This window comes from Camarhynchus parvulus, chromosome 4, assembly GCF_901933205.1.
Source record: "Camarhynchus parvulus chromosome 4, STF_HiC, whole genome shotgun sequence".
NCBI lineage: Eukaryota > Metazoa > Chordata > Aves > Passeriformes > Thraupidae > Camarhynchus > Camarhynchus parvulus.
Window position 1 is genome coordinate 17,244,170 of NC_044574.1, and position 17,430 is coordinate 17,261,599.

A 17,430-nucleotide genomic window follows, 5' to 3' on the forward strand; every position below is an offset into this window, starting at 1 on the left:
GATAGGAACTTATTCCGGCTTTTTGGTTCCCCTGAGCAGCAGGTATGATTAAGAATTCAAGGTAGCTGGCAGCAAGGAGGTTTGACCTAATCTATCTTGACTTTGCACTCTATGCATTTAAATGCAGCACGTCTGCATGGAATACACTGTAGTTCACTGGGGTACAGCATATCTAATTTAGTCACATGCATGCAGTGAAATGGCTGTGCACACATGGAGATCACTTCTTCTTTTTTTTTTCCAGGTTTTAGCCAAATTAGAGGATCAAAGCTATGTAAAACCTTTTGTAATGAAACTTGAAGCCACATGTAATGAAACCAGATAGTTTTTCCTTTCTGATGTAAAGTCTTTCCTGTTTTCAGACATTACTATAAACCTACATCTTGGTCCAGTCTGTAACTTGGTCCAGCTTGGATAAGCTTTGCAAACAGTTTGATGAATCTGGGATGATTTATTGCTGGAGGTAGAAACAAAACAAACAAAGAACCTAAAGTTTGGCCTGCTTTACTCTCAAAATTAAGTGTAACCGCCTACTGACTCCTTTTGGATTTTTGTGTCTGTTCAAATCCCAGAAGGAAAGCACCCTACTGTATCCTAGATCCACAAGAAAAAGATACTGCAGTGGTGAATGCAAAAGTAAGCTTCACAAATTTTCTTCCCTTTTCTGGTAAATTTCCATTTAGACTTAAATGAGGGATTTATACAGAATGAGATTGAGGAAAATATTTCCTCCTTAGAACCAAGAGCTGAATGCACTCATCTTTGTTCAGGAGACAAGAAGTACACCTATCAAAGAGCACTTTATCCTTGCTATCCACAAACTTGTTCATTCACTTTTAATTCCACTTAAAAGGAAGAAGACAAATATCAGCAGGGATCTGTTTAGCTAAAGGAAGTGTGACATTCAGAAAAATCAATAGGGATTTGCAAAGAGAGCATGGCTAAAACGAAGCAGTGAGAAGAATGTGAGTTACAGAAGCTCTAAGAGTTCCCATTTCCTACCTGCCTCTAAGTCTAATGAGTCTAAATTCAAGATATGTCTTCAGGGAATAAGGTGATATTTGTGAAGAATATCCTACACCTTTATTTCATAACATGGATTCTTTCAAAAATGCTTCTTCACTGCGCCATATTTTTGTTCAGAAATCATGCTGGCTTCTGGTATTTCTACCTGTTACCACTGCACCTGCACCAGGTGACACTTATCTGGGCCAGGCCATCTTTGCTTTCAGGATCAGCAGGCAGAAGGGGAACAAACCAGTCCCACAAGAAACAGCTGCGCAAAGTATGCCTTAAGCAAAATCTGAATGAGCAGATGCTTTGCTCCTCTGGCCCAGTGTGGGTAACACTCTGCCTCACTTAAGGGAGAAGCTCAAATGAAGAGCTTATTGAAGTTGTTTGTGTATTCCAGTATTTGGCCAGAAGGAATGGAATATTTATCTTGACACACCTTCATTCCCATATAACTAGAAAATAAAAATATAAACAGTCACAAATCTTTAAAAACATAATACTGTAGGTATCTCTGATTCTTGATAAAAAAAACATTTTATGAATACAAAAAAGATCACAGAAGTATGGCCCTACACAAACCTAAATCCACAATTCTTTTTCTTATCAAAATTTTACTCCTGAGTTAAGAGGATTTCAATCTGTATTGTATTACAATACATTCAACATTTAAAATATCTTTTTTATTTCAAGGTATCCTAAGCAAGAGATCAGTGCTTATGTTACGATAGATCATGTTTCCTATTATTATCAATAGTGATCACTTTCAAAGGACAGATGGACAGTTGAGGCTCAGTAACATTGCCATGAAATCTATCCACACCTTGTGTAAGGTCAATCATGCACAAACCCATTTAACCAATCTTTAAAATACACATGAATCCTTTAATTCATTCTAGATCAAAATGCTGGTTTTCATCCACTTGAGGCATGAAAATGTATATAATGGATTCAGAAAAATTCCACATAATTATCCTGGCTGGATGTGAAATTTCCTTCAATCTTTGATCTATAATGTAGTAATGTGTCAGCTCGACCCGAGTAGTTTTATGTGCAGGAAATAAGACAAGCTGAGTAGCTTCATGGTTAATTGATTAAAAGGTTCTAAAGAAGGTGCAAGATCAAAGAGCAGCTTAATGGTTTTATGTTACTCTAGAGAACTGTTGGTCCACTTGTCTGACAAGACTGACCTTGAGCAATGAAGTAACAGGCAATTAAAAAAAATTGCAAAACTAAAACACAGATCATATTTATCTAGTTCAGCATCCTTATTTCTTTTAGCAAGTATTAAGGGTCACACCCCAGTTCTCTTAAAACAGTTTCATTTTGTTAGCTGTTTATGCTATGTGGTCTAAATATTGAGTACACAACAACAACAGCAACAAAATGACAAAAATAAAACAAACTAAAAACCAGAAAAAACCCTCAGAAAGTCAGAATCATGGAATGCTATGCCATTGATTATAAATCTATGAAGACAAACAAATATCAAACTATAGCTGAAGGACAATTCCATGTAGAGTCCTTGGTCTGTGGAATCACTGAGCTTCCTCAGTGTCATCACTGGCACTGGGAACTGATGACACCTCGTAGCTTTCAAGATTGGCTCATCTTGAGAAGTACATTAGGGAATAGGAGCTGCTCTGAAGTAATATAATTGCTTAAAATAAAGGAGATTTAAAAAGAAATAAATAATGCATTGACTGTTACAGAAGAATTTAAGAGGACCATTCTCAAAATGACACTTTAAACCACTATACTTTCTGGTTAGGCTGTCATCACTGGGCCATTCAAAACTCTCATGAGCATAGTTTGGTTTATCTCTCCTGAATACGAGCACTATAATTACATTGAGGTAAAAGAGAAATACTGAGAATATCAGGGAAATAATGGCAAGAACTGCACATAAAAAGATTTCCACATGCACCATAACCGAATCTGATTTTTTCTGAGTTCTGATACAGTGTGGTATTTTCTAGCCACAACCAGATAATATTTTGCTTTAATCAAACAATTAGGACAATCAGTTAAGACACCAACACCAATAAGACAGGAGTTAGGCTCAATCTGGCATTCTATTCTATTTCAGTCTGCAGTGCTTGGGCTTCTGGAAAACAGTAGTGCTTGCAAGACAGATGCAGCCTCCCCTTCATGCAGAGATGGCTTCATAAGACAAATGCACAGTTACATTAAAAAAAAAAAATCACATTTTCCTCTTCTTCTCTATTAATCTTGCTCTCCCCAAAATCAAGATACTCTTACATGTTTTCCCCTGCATTTTTTAATGTTTCTATGGATAATCTTGTCCCTCCCCAGCAAATTTTCATCTCATTAAACAGCAAAGCAAGGCCCTGTCCTCAGGCAGCACTACCACTGTTTCCTTCTTAGCAAACAAAAAAAAAAGATAACTTGTTCTCCAGGTATTTATCTTTCCTTCAATATCATCAGGAGACCTTGGCCATGTGGCTAGAGGTATCATAGGATGACCACCACTAGAAGCAAAATATGAAGGCATCACTGAATCTGAAAACAACTTCCCTGAAGGAAAACTATTATTTTAAGAGATACCTAGGAAAGTACTTGGATAATCTGAACTGTTGGAAAGAGAGAGAGTCACAGGAAATGTCACAAGACACAGCGTCTTGAGGAGACTCTTCTCATATGTGGATTATAAATTAATTAACTCATCTGACCAATGTGTTAATGACACCGTTCTGTGCTCTACCATTAATGTCTTCTATTTACAGAACATGACTTTCAGGTCAAGGATGTAGAAATTCCCTGTTGTTCTATTTACTTAAAATAAACAAACAAACCCCTACTACTGCTCCTGCTGGCCTGCTTCACTTCACAAAAAGAACATCCCCCTTGAGCTGACCAGCTGACAGCTCTGCTAAGTGCCTGATAAGCTGCCGGTCCTGGGTCACCACTGAGCGGGAACTTCGGAGCCGTGTAATGGGATTAGCTTTCCCACACCATTCCCAGAGAGCCCATTGTTGAAAGAGGAATAGTTTTATTGGTGGCAACAAGTCAAACACAAACCCTTGGCAAGTCAAAATAAGAAAAAATAAACAAACAAATGAAGTTTTGGCAGAATCTGGGATTTGGCCTATTTGAAATTTCTTTTTAAGCTGATGAAGAAGTTGACTGATCTGGAATGGGCCACTACATTTACAATAGAGCTAAAGAGTAACACATTAAACACTCTTGTTTTGATAAATGATCTTTCATTACATCAAAGAGCTTGCTTTCTCAAAGATCCTAAATAAAAAATCCCAACCCAGCAACGCATCCTTGGGATGAGAGGGAAAAATACTAACTGCTAAACTTTCTGTGGAGGAGTCTTGAATTAGTCATTTTGTAGCTTTACAAGTACAAAATGCAGGGGATTTTTGTGATTTAAGGACATAATAATTTTCAATGCGCAAATTCCCTTTATTGGAGTATAAATGGTGCCTTGAGGGCACATAAATGCATTGAATTGGGCCTGGCAGAATCAGTTTTATTGTATTCTACTGTGCAGAAACAATTCTTTCAGTAAAATTGTCACATGGCATTTTTCAGCCTGCTCAAGTTCAGTCTTGTTATTGTGAATTACTTTGTATTTGAGAGGTATATTCAAACATCTGTACTTAATAGTGTCTTGAACCTTTTCTTTTATAATCTAAAACGCCTCTTTTTTTTTGCTCTAGCCACTTTTGTGGCTCATATTTCCAGCATAAGCACTTTTCACAACTGTTGTCTAAATCCCAATTTCATTTTCCAAATGATTAACAAAGTCTCCAAAGAGACTTATGGGAAATGGTATTTCCTAATTTGTTTTTCTAAGTCTTCTGTGGACCTTGTGTGTTTCCACTGTCTTGTTACCAACAGATTGAAATTGAAGATTTGATTGTCACCTCTGCTTTTTGGGGGTTTCTATTTTTCACGGTGAAGCTGTTGCCACATTTATAGTTAAAATGCCTGTACATGTGCTTTTGGACCTTACACCTCTTCAGCATGGTGAACTTCTCACGGTTGTGTTAGTGATTATGGTATTTCACGTTTTGTTTATGCACCAACCAAGCACCTGGGGAAATAGGGCATCATGTGGAGTCTTAAAACTTCACAAACTGAGAGGCTGGGTGAGCATTGCTGGAGCAGAGGTATCGCTGTAGGGATTAGCAAAAAGGTTATGCAGTGAAGACATACCTCTCAGCTGGAATTAATTTGGGAAGGCCTCATACAATATAGTGTAATTTTAAGTCTGAAATATCTCAGGATCTTGTAAAAATAAGAATTTTCTCTTATTAAAATAACCATTGAACTTTCAGATTGCAGAGGATTTCTTGTACCTACAGCCCACACACCAGGAGCTGAAGAAATGCGGCGCTGAGCTGCAGTTAATAAGCCCAGTCAGACCTTGATGAGAGCTAATGAACTCCTACAGCTTCTTGCTGACTGTGTGGCACCATGCAGCTTTCTTGCCATCCTTTTTTTTAATCATTTCAGGTCCAGGGGTGCAGTGTTGGGTAGTTGCTGGCATGAATCCACAGGCCTTATTAACACCAGAGCTCCTGCTCAGGGCAGTGCAGGCACACAGTGCCTCTGGACCCATGTTGGCTCGAGAAGCACTATGACATTTGAAGCTGCTCTATACCCAATTTCACAGGCTCCCAAGCACAGCTGATGCTCAAAACCCATCTCCCAGGATTTGCTCTACTAAGTGGTCAGGAAGCAGCTGTAAGACTGAAAAGGTCATAATTGCCTCAGTGTTAAGATTACCAAAGGACTTTGCCCACTGTGACAAACTATATAAAGAAGCAACTGCTCATCTGTGACAACCAAAACACACCCCATTCTGAATATGTCTCCGTGAATTCCTGGATTTTTGGGCATTGAGCTACCTGACTGGAACTTGGGATGCGATAAAGGTGGTACTATTGTCTGATTAACTCAAATTAGGAAGAGGTAAACAAGCTGGGGGAGCACTGATAATGAACATAAAGAATCCACAAAGAAAGCCAACTCAGCAACTGTGCTGAAGTCAGCTCTGATTGAGTCCAGCAGGGAGAGGACACAGCCCACTGACTCAAAAGAAGAGGAAGACTGAGCATGGGACTAATTAGCGTTGGAAACAAGGGAATCATTTAACCAATAGAATAAGAGAACTGTGTACCCGATGAGAATTAATTCCTTTGTTTGCTAAAATTTATAAGTGGGGAGAAGTTTAGAGTGACCTCATCCCCACCACTAAGAACAGAAGACCAATGAGACGCTGTCTGGATCCATGGATAGCAATATCTTTCTACTTAATCCCCCCACTTTTTTCTATTTCCTTCTATCTCTCTCCACCTCATATTTACTTAACTAAAATCCATACCATTAATTTCAGCCTATGGTGTAGTTTGCACCTTAATTTGGGTAGAGACATCTCTCTAATAGTCATAAAAATCAGATCTTAACAGCAGTACTCCAGAAAATTTTATTTGTACCTGTAAAACTGAAAGAAATAGTAATATATGCAGATTTTAAAGAGCATACATGTCAAAACTAGAGTATGTCGATATGTTTGGGTCTAACTGTCAGATTCAGATAAAGAGATTTTTCTCAGGAATAAAATATCTGGTGCTTGCTTGTCAAAACAGTGGACTAATCTTTTTTCATTTTCCTTGTGACAAGGTCCAGTGTCTGAGAGTACTAAGAAATGAAATATTACTGTCTGACATGTTCTTGTAAGTAAAAGACCAGTAAAACAACAAAAACTAAAGAGTAGGTTTAAATGGTCATTGCCTCTTCAATTTAAGAACAAACTATTAAATAATTTCCTAACTACTACTATCACTATCTAAAGCCAAAACATTAAAACAATTGAGTACAAAAATCACACTTTAGTGGAGAAGGTTGGTATAAAATATTATTATTTGTGTCAAAGAAATAATGTAAGTTCTGAATAGCCTCTCATGCAGCACTCATTGCCCCTGATGGATAATTAGTATTCAGCAAAAACCACAGGGCATTAAAATATTTATTCAAACTAGAATGTATCTAACCAGAATAAACAAAACAAACCAACCAACCAAAAAACCTCCAGTTGGTGACCTAATCTTCTCCCACAACCTTTCTCCACTGCTTGGGGAATGCACACAATATTTATCCTTTTGGGACTGTGCAAGGACACCGGTGTATTTACCACTATTTGTCCCTCATTGATTGCTTTGCTTTCCAAAATTATAACACCACTGTTTTCTCAAGTCATCTTTAGAACACTGTACTAGATTGCAAGATTGAATTCCACACTAGAAGTGCTCATGGGATCCTTTCGGGATTCATGGTATATATGCTAAATAAAATAGATGGATGCACAGAAAGGAATAATACTGCAGGACTGAGTCTGCATTGCTCTCAAGAATATGTTATACCAATATATTCAGTGGGGCACTGCACTTTCTAGATTGGGCTGGCAAAGGACATAGTAACATTTCAGTTTTGTGGATGGAAATCTACACAACCAGTGGCTGATGGGAGCATTTGAGAGTCAGCCTAGAGCAGGAAACAGACTGAAATGGCCTGAAAATAGACTATAGTCCTGAAACTTGCACCTATTTTCAGAGTAGGAAAAGAAGTAAATAAATAAAGGAAATAGTAGTGAAGGAGGATAACAGGAGTGGGGTCTTCCCACGGTGGGGTCTTCCACGTGGAGTAAAATTTCCATGTATAGTGTGAATCAGCTGACAGTCATAAAGCAGACTCTGGCCCACTGCAGACGGAAGTGCTTTGCATTACAGTTTAGAAAAACTGCCACAATTTAAACTAACTGCAGTTTTACAGAATGTCTAGAAAAGTTAAAACCTAAATAAGTTTAGGGCTTTAGGAACAAAGAAATGGTATTCAGATTCTGAGAAGTGACTTGTATTTTTCATTATCCGGTCAAAAAAAAAGCTAAAATATGTGAGATGACATAAACTTGTGCTGCTCATGATACAACCTTGAAAAATCTTGAGCAGAAGAACTATTTGACAAGAAATAAAATTAGTTCATAGCAAATACTCAACCATCATTAAAAAGGTGAGGGTGAGCTGCAAGACTCCTTGTCAGGCTACTGTGAATAATAATAGTCTCCTGAGGTTCAGCAGGAGAACTCCCCATGACAGAAATCCATTGAAAACTTCTGAATATGCTGCAGTCATTCCTGGCTCAGGATGTTACTGAATGGCAAAAGGCTGAAAGCTGGAAGAATACTCATGAGAAGTATTATGTACAGTTGCCTCATTTTGTGTAGTCTTCCCTGAACACCCTCTTCAGCTCTCTCAGGCTGAACACTCAATGAACAGACAATATGATGCATTAATCTTTGATTTCCCCAGTGTTCAATTCAACAAAAGTTAGAATGTGCAATAGTTTTGAAATTATATTTTCTGTGAGATGGCAAGTTCACAGTATTGACATACACAGTTCTTTTGTGAAGAGAATTAACTTTCAGACTTGAAGCTGATAGGAAATGCACTGGCCACTTGTCCATGCCTCGTCTCATGGCAAATAAGTGACCTGGCAGGCTCTTGGGAAGTTCCCTCTTTTGCCTCCCACTGTGTGTATCTGTAAGTGTTTATCCTACAGAATTTACCAAGTTTCCAGACTCTTGCATTCTTAGCCTTTCTGAGAGCACCACTACTCTTTTCAGCCTACTCTTGAGATTAGTTTCATGCCCACAAGGACATCAGCTTGAGGTTCTCCAGTCAACCCACATAGGGGGCACTTCTATGCCGGCATCCAGCAACAGCAGGGCAGCCTGCAGCTGAATAGTGCAGTGAGGTACTCATTCCCCACATTTTCCCTTACCATCCTTTCCTTTTTCTTCCTCAAAAATACACATGCTCATATTCTACTATTTCAAATACAGACTGCAGACCCCCTTTTCCTCTAGTTAATTATGTATTTTCTCTAGCCTCTACTTTCACTTACCCAGACTCTTCTCATATCAAAGTGTAGAACTATGGAAAACCAAAATTCTGTCTGAATTACAGGAACTACAATCCATGAACAGATGAAGTCTAAAAGACATGAGTTTGAAAAGATTGGTGTGCTCTGCTTGCATGTCACCTCCAATAACCTCATTTTTAATTCTGCCCCCAACCTTCTATATTCACTGCATTCTTTCTCACTGCAACTTCTGTGCACTGTCCCCACTATCCTCTCTCCTCCCCCTACCTCCCAACTCCTTTTTTTTTTCCCTTTTACAAAGATGTTTCAAATCGTCCCCCTCCAAAATCCAGTGGCAGAGCAAGAGACAGCAGGGCAGCCTTCCTCCCCCACTTGCTACTCCTGTGTGGCAGGGATAGAGGGGATGTTACTGAACCACTTTCTGAATGGAGATGCTATGAAAACTGTTCATCACTACCTTCAATTCTATCCTTATTATTTAGTCATGACTTGCCACAACTCACCACCATCTCTACAGCCAGTACTTCTAGGCTGTTACCGACTTGAATTGAGTCTTATGAACCTTAAGCCTGTCTTTCAAACCTTCTCTACATCTTAAGCAAAGATATTTTTCCTACCATGCCTGGACTTGTTATCTCAAGTGCCAGCTGTGCTTGCTGTGTGGGAGACATGACATGCTTTTGCGGTGCAGTGCTTCCAAGCTGCATGTGCCTCGAGCCTGATGCCTTCTGCAGCTCTCTGCTATGTCTGATCCAGCAAAGGGAACCTCATGGACTCTGGCAAAAGCTGAAAGGTCTGTGAATGTTGTGAAAGACTACGTTGCACCTAGCTACAGCTTCTGCAGAGATGCATTTGGTGAGCCAGCACAGTTAGACCTCTTCCCCAGTATGTTCTCTGCAGAGCAAGTAGTGCCAGGTACATAGGTTTATTCCTGCAGTTGGGAAGAAAAAACAAACAAACAAAAAGGAAGAAAGAAAGTAGAAGACAATTAAGGGAAGAAATACTATTGTGATGCCTTGTAAATTAGCTGAGGACTTTTTTGTATTTATTATTATTTGCATTATTCTGTCAAGGGCTATGATGTCCAGTACACTTGCTAAACTTGCTCGTAGTTAATACTTTATACACTGCTACTGATCTGTGCCCTAGAGTGGGATAAAACTGGTAAAAAAATTCCTATCAAAGAACATATTTTCTCTGACAAGTGAACTATAAAATACATTTTCATTTAATAGACTCCTCCATTTTGCCATCTTTGATATTTAAAGTAAAGAAAAACTATGACTTTTCCCTTGTTTGTTCTTCTGAATGGAGGCTGCAGAATGCAGAGCAGCAGCTATCTGAGAGGAAGCACAGAACTGGGAAGGAAAGAGAGGGAATCATTGCCACCGAGTGGGAAAACACAAAACTGCAGCACGTGTCTCAACTGATTTGGGGTTTTTTTCTCTATTCAACTCTGATGAGAAAAACATGTCAATCAGCCCTCACAGCAGCACCCTGAAAATTAGGTGCAAGTTTTCAACTTTGCTTAATTATTTCCCTCAGCAGAATTTAAAGTATATTTATCCTGCCTTAGAAATTTAGTAGGAAGTGGTTTTTTTTCAAATAATTATAGAAAAGTCATCTAGTGACTACTGTTAGAGCTCATTCATGTCTGTCTTCCATTTAAATAATATTATTCAATGAAAAAGTTTTCTATTTTTCTTAAAATCGAATTCCAAGTTCACAAAAATCAGCAGGAAGAGAATAATGGCATCCTCTGCAGGGCAAAGAGAAAGGTTACACAACTAATATTTTTTTTATTTGCATGGGGGGGCATGTATCGTATTAGATAAAAGTACCTGCAATATAAAATAGTGGTGAACATTTCTCAATGCTCCCAAAGTTGTGATAGTCATCTTTTAATACCCAGTTCATTTTTTAAAAGTAGATTCTGATTTATAATGAGAACCTGTCTTTTCTAGTTCTTTCGCTTTTTCTGTGATGTAAAGTACTACTTCATCTTCAGGATTACTATGGTCACAGATACATTCTTTCATTCTGTTTCTACTTAAAAATACTTCCACTGTTTACTGAAGAAAAAAGTTAACAAAAATTTGTACTCTGGGAAAATTTAGGCTATCATTGCTATGCCCTAAAGCAATTGAGAATAATACTTGGATATATCACAATGTGTTTGTCAGGTTTGAGAGGCAGCAGAGCCTGGGTTCAAGTCTGTACAAATCAGGCAAAAGAAGACTTCCGAAACCCAGTGAGCCTTCTAGCACTGCTCTCAAAACCTTTTGTCAGCTTTGAAAACTTGGATAATTGTAAAATTCAGAGAAGAATTCACAAATATATATCCAACTCCCCCTCTTCCTTCCCCAGTTGTCTGTCAACTACTTTTCTCTGAAACTGCAGCTTTTTTCTAAATATTTTCCGTGAGTTAGTGGTGGTCACCACCAGGTCATCTTTGGTACTTTTTTTGAGTCTTCTTCTTAGCTGTTTAACTATTGAAATGCTCTTATTAAGACTCCTGAGAAAAATTAGGAATGAAGATTCCAGGGAACAACAGGAAATCAAGTATCATAAAACTCTAATTTAGAGACTCGAAGAAGTGGAGGTTCCTAATTCTTTATTTTTTGACTATACTTTTGGGAATGGATCTCTCCTGTAAAAAAGCAAAGTACTTTCACAGAAGTAGCTGTGATTTTGCCAGCATCTGGTTGACGATATGGAATAAATTGTCCTTCCTGAGCAATTGGCATCACCAGAACTGATATCACCATTATTAATGGTGATATGAAAAGTTAGAAGGATCGGGAAAAACCCAAATTCTGACATTTTAATACTAATTTCATTTTTTAAGGTATTACGGTTCACTGAAGGATGGGTATAATTGGTCTACTTTGATTCCTGGTAGTACTAGGAGGAGACAGAAACATTGGTTCTGTGTGGCCATGGGTAAAAGATGAATACAAGTATAAGTGGGTCATTGCAGAGCAGCTTTAAATACTTCAATATGTAAAGAAAAGCGGAGCAATGATGAGTCAGCATCTTTGCATCTATATGGACATAAATTTCTTTGACTCACTCAATGTTCATGGAAAAACCTGATAATTTCAGATCAGCAGGATATCCTTGAGGGTAATCAAAAACCTGAGGTGGAATTTAATTACAGTTGTCCATGCAACTACTTGATTGTGCTCAGCCTTGCATCCTCATTCACAAATCATACCCAAAGCAGTAGGTCTGCACACTGACAGTACGCTGTACTCTGTGTGTGTGTGATACCCACTAGGAATCTCATTAGGTTTGTAAATTTGGGGGTCATACCTGTATGAATTTATGTTACTCTGAAACGTCAAAACCTGACCTGTGGGTCAGTCCGTTTCTTGGGACCTTGCCTCTGAGTTTTATGCAGGACTTTGATCTGCTAATTCAACATCCTTACAGCATCTTAGCACTTAATAATAGGCAATCAAATAACTTCTGGTGTATTACAGAAAAAGAGTAAGCAATCCAGTATAATCAATGGGCTGTTATCCAGAATTGTTCAACTGAAGTGAGCTGTTTCACACCAATTTTCACTGAAGATAAAAGGGCAGATTCACAGGTCCATCAGCTTCACAGGCACTGAACTAATCATCTGATGCAAGGCTTCTCAAAGGAAGTGCCTGGAGCATTCAATCTTTGCAGACAAACCTGAAAACTACAATTAGGTGTCTACAATCTGTTCTGTAGCTCATATTTATTGCCAAACACTGTAAAGTAACTCCTCTTTTATAGAGGACTATTTAAAAAGGAGCAGAGTGGTTAAGTCAGGATAAAAGTTTTGTGGAATGATATTTGAAGACTATCTAAGTAACATACTCCTAGAATTCAGTTTAAACTTGCACTTTTTAAGAGACCAGAGGGAAATTCTAAGGATTCTGGAGAAATGAAAGGAATTACCAAATAGACTGAGGAAACATGTTTTATTCTTTTACTGCTCTTACTAGTTTGCAAGTTGTTGGTGCCCAGCTGTGGTTAAAATTGCACTTGGTTTATTAACTTCTAAAATAATCTCAAATGAAAATATGTGCTTTTGTGTTATTACATGAATATTTAGGACTATAGTAAGATGTAAAATGAGTCAATTTTTAAGTTTGTTGTTAATCTCTTTCTTGTATTTAGAAAAATATAACAAACAAATCAGCAGAAACCACTTATTGTCTAACAGAAAAGCTGCTACAAATAGAGACGGAAATGTTGACAATGCAAATTAATAAAATTATGACAAAAAATAAAGTATCAACTCCCTTACTTCCACATTCAAAAGCCTGCACTTGTCAAGAAATATTCTCCCCATAATTTCTCAACTGGCTCTGGCAACATGCCAAGTGTAAACCATGGCAAATTAGCTTAACAAAGGTGTAAATATGCTCAGACAAAAAGATCTAACACGTGACTCGTTTATATGATGTTCTTTCAATGAGCCTAATTCCAAGAAGCCTCAGTTGTAACTTCATAAGCCTCAGAATTCATTTGGCATTGGTGAATTCTCCCGCTCAGTAATTAATTACTTAGCTGTGACTAATGAAAAAAGAAGTCAAATTGCATATTGGTTTTATCAGAAGTTATAGGTAATTAATTAATCATTGGTTCTATTTAAACTGGTCAAGTATTATCATGAAAATTAGGTAATCACTGCTGAGTTAACCTCCATTTTCATGTTCTATATGCTCAACTGAACACACAAACATAAAAGTTTCTTTTCATTAGAAATACTCTTTGAAAATTATTCATATTTTTGTCTTTAGTTATTTTCAAGCATTTAGGAAGGTTTATGGCAGTTAAATTTAAAAAACCTAAAATGCATAAAGAAGAAACTCATAAGAGCTGGAGTTGATGCTACATAAATATAACATAATAAATAGTGGGTCATTACACCCTATTTAACATTACAAACTGGTATCATCATGATGAATAAAAATGCTAAAATTTGTCATGTTTTGTTGATCCATACTGTGATCATATTTTTCCTCCTAAATTGTCCATCCACCAAGTATGTTTAAAATGTCACAGACTATTTCTTATTACAACTATCAAAAACAGTAAGACACAGTATGAAAAGCATTTTATTTTAAATAAATATGTTTTATTACAAGTATTTTGACCCATATTCCCCATGTCTGTAGTAAAGGAGAAAATCCAAGGCCAGTTAGAATAATGAAGAAACTACTTAAGGAGCAGGGGACCTGCAAATGGATAGGACAGGTGTAATAAACACCATTTTAAGATCATACTATAGGAACCAGAAAGGACTGAAAGGGTGTTAAACCTTAGGACTTCTCTTTTCCTAGCTCTTAAAATATCACGCCAGTTAGAAAAAAAAAATATATAAGGATACAGTTTCCTCCTATTCTGCTCCAGGAATTTAGGATCATTTTAGCCGGTATTTCTGCCACGTGGGAGGATCAAGGCCACCCAGAACAGCAGCACTCAGGTGGCTGAGCCTTACACACACCCAAAACACCATGAAGAGCAAGACTTCCTGTGGTACCACACGCACTACAGTACCCTGACATTCTCTTATACTGCATTTTAAGGAAAAATATTGGACTCAGAACTACGCACTGTTGTTGCATACAGACTAGAGTGCTCCTTGTCCTTTTCCAACCCAGTTGATTCTGAAATGCCTTGACCTCAGGGGGAGTTTGTGGTTTAGAAGATGAAAACCTTAGGTGCAACCTTAACCCAAACCCTGGCCTAGGGCTGCTACCAAGGAAAAGGCCATGGATGCAGCAGTGTTGGGGCAGACTTGAACTCCCTTTGGAATGCCTTTCGCAACTGCAGTGTGCCTCGAGCTCTGAGATTTGTACTTTACCTGCCTAGGGTTCGTGTTAAGGTTACGCCTAGGGTTAGGGTTTTAAAGAAGAAAGCCCCGAACTGCAGGCAGAGTGCAGCTGCCGCAGGCATCCCAAGGGGATCAACAACATGGCTGCCTCCACGGTTTGTTCCTTGGGAGCAGCCCTAGGCCAGGGCTGCTTTTCCTGCCTAGGGTTAGGGTTAGGGTTACACCTAGAGTAAGCCTCTCAGAAACCACAAAGCCCGGAGCTCCACGCACACTGCAGCTGCAAAAGGCATCCCAAGGGGAGCGCAAACCGGCCACAACCTGCCTGCCTCCATGGCTTTTTCCTTGGGACCAACCCTAACCCTAGGCTGATTTACCTGCCTAGGGTTAGGGTTGGGGTTAGGGTTAGGGTTACGCCTAGGGTTAGGGTTTTTTAAACCAGGAAGCCCCAAGCACCAGGCACAGTGCAGCTGCAAAAGGCATCCCAAGTGGAGCGCAAAACTGCCACAACATGCCTGCCTCCACAGATTTTTCCGTGGGGCCATCCCTAACCCTAGCCTGATTTACCTGCCCATGGTTAGGCTTAGGGTTAGGGTTAGGGTTACACCTAGGGTTAGCATCTCGGAAACCACAATGCCCAGACTTCCAGGCACACAGCAGCTGCGAAAGGCATCCCAAGGGGTGCGCAAAAGTGGCACAACATGGCTGCCTCCATCGATTTTTCCCTGGCACAATTCCCGAACCTCGGCTTCTTCCTGCCTAGGGTTAGGGTTAGGGTTATGCCTAGGGTTAGGGTTTTTTCTAGCAGAAAGCCCCGAGCTCCACGCACATTGCAAATGCAAATGGCATCCCAAGGGGAGCAAAAAAGTGCCACAACATGGCTGCCTCTTCATCTATTTCCTTCAGACCATCCCTAACCCTAGGCTGATTTACCTGCCTCACGTTAGGGTTGGGTTAGGGTTCCGCCTAGGTTTAGAGTTGGCAAGGAAAAAGCTGTGGAGGCAGCCATGTTGTGCCACTTTTGCGCACCCCTTGGGATGCCTTTTGCAGCGGCACTGTGCCTGGAGCTCAGGACGTCCTAGTTTAAAAACCCCTAACCCTAGGCGAAACCCTAATCCTAACCCTAGGCAGGTAAATCAGCCTAGGGTTAGGGATGGTCCCAAGGGAAAAGCTGTGGAGATAGCCATGTTGTGGCAGTTTTGCGCTCCCCTTGGGATGCCTTTTGCAGCTGCACTGTGCCTGGAGCTCAGGACATCCTAGTTTAAAAATCCCTAACCCTAGACGTAACCCTAACCCTAACCCCAACCCTAACCCTAGGCAGGTAAATCAGCCTAGGTTTAGGGTTGGTCCCAAAGAAAAACCATGGAGGCAGAGATGTTGTGCCACTTTTGCGCTCCCCTTGGGATGCCTTTTGCAGCTGCATTGTGCCTGGAACTCTGGACGTCCTAGTTTAAAAAACCCTCACCCTAGGCGTAACCCCAACCATAACCCTAGGCAGGTAAATCAGCCTAGGGTTAGGGATGGTCCCAAGGGAAAAGCTGTGGAGATAGCCATGTTGTGGCACTTTTGCGCTCCCCTTGGGATGCCTTCGCAGCTGCAGTGGGCCTCGAGCTCTGAGATTTGTACTTTACCTGCCTAGGGTTCGTGTTAAGGTTACGCCTAGGGTTAGGGTTTTAAAGAAGAAAGCCCCGAACTCCAGGCAGAGTGCAGCTGCCGCAGGCATCTCAAGGGGATCAACAACATGGCTGCCTCCACGGTTTGTTCCTTGGGAGCAGCCCTAGGCCAGGGCTGCTTTTCCTGCCTAGGGTTAGGGTTAGGGTTACACCTAGAGTAAGCCTCTCAGAAACCACAAAGCCCAGAGCTCCACGCACACTGCAGCTGCGAAAGGCATTCCAAGGGGAGCGCAAACCGGCCACAACCTGCCTGCCTCCATGGCTTTTTCCTTGGGACCAACCCTAACCCTAGGCTGATTTACCTGCCTAGGGTTAGGGTTGGGGTTAGGGTTAGGGTTACGCCTAGGGTTAGGGTTTTTTAAAGCAGGAAGCCCCGAGCACCAGGCACAGTGCAGCTGCTAAAGGCATCCCAAGTGGAGCGCAAAACTGCCACAACATGCCTGCCTCCACAGATTTTTCCGTGGGGCCATCCCTAACCCTAGCCTGATTTACCTGCCCATGGTTAGGCTTAGGGTTAGGGTTAGGGTTACACCTAGGGTTAGCATCTCGGAAACCACAATGCCCAAAACTCCAGGCACACAGCAGCTGCGAAAGACATCCCAAATGGAGTGCAAAAGTACCACAACATGGCTGCCTCCATCGATTTTTCCCTGGCACCATCCCCAACCCTCAGCTCCTTCCTGCCTAGGGTTAGGGTTAGGGTTATGCCTAGGGTTAGGGTTTTTTCTAGCAGAAAGCCCCGAGCTCCACGCACATTGCAAATGCAAATGGCATCCCAAGGGGAGCAAAAAAGTGCCACAACATGGCTGCCTCTTCATCTATTTCCTTCGGACCATCCCTAACCCTAGGCTGATTTACCTGCCTCAGGTTAGGGTTGGGTTAGGGTTCCGCCTAGGTTTAGAGATGGCAAGGAGAAAGCTGTGGAGGCAGCCTTGTTGTGGCACTTTTGCGCTCCCTTTGTGATGCCTTTCTCAGTCGCAGGGTTCCTGCAGCTCAGAACTTCCTAGTTTA